At 45.6% G+C, this 2,482-nt stretch overlaps 1 long non-coding RNA gene across 1 annotated transcript; it reads left to right on the top strand.

The window, feature by feature from the left end:
- The first annotated feature begins 517 nt into the window (after positions 1–517).
- Positions 518–1,706, top strand: LOC148890861 (uncharacterized). Its single transcript, XR_016116746.1, has 3 exons — positions 518–710; positions 806–1,002; positions 1,457–1,706. It is a non-coding gene; the product is annotated as an uncharacterized LOC148890861 (long non-coding RNA).
- Positions 1,707–2,482: the final 776 nt, after the last annotated feature.

Below are 2,482 nucleotides of genomic sequence, written 5' to 3'. Positions count from 1 at the left end.
ACACGTAGGTACCACGAAGAACGACCGGGATCATATGACTGGATTCGTTTTTTTTCCGGGAAGAGACATTACTGGAACGCTGGCACGTGTGGCTGCCGCTGCTCACTCGCAGAAAACAGATCCCGTGACTGTAAAGTGTTCTTGAGAGTTTTGAAAGGCGATTATAAATTAAATGTATTATTATTATTATTATTATTATTATTATTATTATTATTATTATTGTATCTATTAGCTAGCTAGTTAGCTTTCTATCTATTTGAGTTACTTCCGGGTGAGTGAACGCTGGTGCGTGTGGCTGCCGCTGCTCACCCGCAGAAAAAATATCCTGTGATTGTAAAGTGTCCTTGAGAGTTTTGAAATGTGCTTATAAATGAAATGAATTATTAAGAAACCCCAAAGAAGAGAACGCTGAACCTGCCACGTCTTAGGTTTGAACTAAAACAAGCCAGCGGACGTCAACACGACTCCTCGCATAAACCCGCGAGATCCAACAAAAAAAGGCGCTCACCTTCACTTGGCAGACCTCGCAGCCCCCTCCCGAGGGCAATCAGCCCGCTCGGGCCACGGAAGCTCTTCGTCCGGCGGTGCTGTTACTCCATTTGATTTGACTTCGTTTTTGTTTGGTTGCAAAGATCCAAGAAATGCAACGCCGTGTTTTTCTTTGTCGACAGAACCGCTCGTCTCACGCGAAGCTGTCAGGGGGAGGACGGGTGAGTGTTACCCGAAGCCGGCTGGCTTTTGTTGTAGTTGCAGAGTTTCGGCGCCTCTTCGTGGCAATCTCACCCCCACCGACGCCGGTGCGTAGGTTCGAGAGCTTCCACTTGGATCGTTGCGCGCACCGCCACGGAACCTCTTTCGTCACACTTGGGACTCAAAGCTGCAGCGAGCTGATTTGTCCCCCGGCGCGTCTTCTGGAAGGACTAGCGAACTCCACGTCTCCCGGCCGGTGGCGAGCCACTTCGCATGGGTGCCGTTTCGCCGAGAGAGGAGCCTTGAGCTCCGGTAAATTCCTCTTTAATTCAGACTGTCCTCCAAAGTCCTGATATCGACGACGGACAACGTTGCCTGCTATTTTGAAGGGGTTCGACGTTTAGCCAGAACGCTTGTTTGGTTGTTTTTGTTCGTTTGTTTTGAACATAATAATAATAATAATAATAATAATAATAATAATAATAATAATAATAATAATAATAATAATAATAATAATAATAATAATAATAATAATAATAATAATAATAATACATTTATTTCTAAGCGCCTTTCAAAACTCTCAAGGACACTTTACAGTCACAAGATAAGAACTTTTTTTGTACGGGTGAGCATGTCCATAAATTACCTCCAACTTTTCTTGCGTATTTGCGAATGGCTGCTTTTTTACTGGTTTCACGATGTGTCTGTTGCGTCACACGTGTGAATGATTTTGAAGTGCGCCTTTTAACCCTTTCATGTCTTTCAGTTCCTTGATCTCCTTGATGTGCGTCTCACCCTGACGCATAGCACACGCTTGAAAATTGTATAAAAGGAGCTGTCATGGGACAGAGAGTTTGGGAGAACCACGGGGCAGAATCATAACAGACTCACGCCCGGCTCACGCCGGGCGTCGGACGGACATCACGGCACGACTTGCTCATCTCCACGCCACGATCAAGCTCTGCGCGTCACCTGCGTGGGAAATCTGACAACGAACCTACTTACAAATAAAGAGAAACCTCAAACTCTTTATTGGCGAGCCAGCTGCCCGCAGTTTTCGTTCTTTGAATTTATGGTCTAATGCAGAACCACAAGACAACAAACGCATTCTATCTATTGTCAGTGGTGGGTTCCACTTATTATGATGACGATTAAGATAGCAATTAATAATAATAACAAAACATTTTACTTATAAGCGCCTTTCAAAACTCTCAAGGACACTTTACAGACACGGGATATTTTTTTCTGCGAGTGGGCAGCCACACGCGCGTTCACTCAACCTGGACTTTATGTTACATGAAGTAAAAAAATAAATAATGTCAAATAATATGACAACACAAAGCGGTTGGATAGCTCAGTTGATAAGGCATCGGTTTGGCATATGGGAGACGAGGGTTCGAATCCCACTTGTAGCAGAAAAAATGAGCACAATGACATCATCCAGTGTGGACCCTTCACGCTAATGCCTACCTCATACAATGAGAGACAATAAATGGAATGACATGCCGGCTCAGACGTCGCCCGGCCAAACAAGGTCTGCGTCAGGTGCTGGGGAACCAGAGCACCCTGATGAAAAATGGGCTACTGGAACAAAGCGGAGATGGACGAGCTGTGATAACATGGCTCTGTTGGAATGCTACTACTCAAGCGACCCTAGTCAGAGGGGTTACATGCGGAGAATGGGGGTACAACACAAATTCCGAGGTGAAGGGCCCCAGGCTGCCACATCAGAGGAAGAGGTTCAACCAGAGATTGGGAAGCCAGCCCCAATGAATGAAATGCTGAGCGAGGC

Source organism: Hippocampus bargibanti, linkage group LG12 (genome assembly GCF_051943395.1).
Source record: "Hippocampus bargibanti isolate YZ-2025 linkage group LG12, ASM5194339v1, whole genome shotgun sequence".
In the NCBI taxonomy this organism is placed as follows: domain Eukaryota; kingdom Metazoa; phylum Chordata; class Actinopteri; order Syngnathiformes; family Syngnathidae; genus Hippocampus; species Hippocampus bargibanti.
This window is presented reverse-complemented; position numbering and strand designations above follow the sequence as displayed.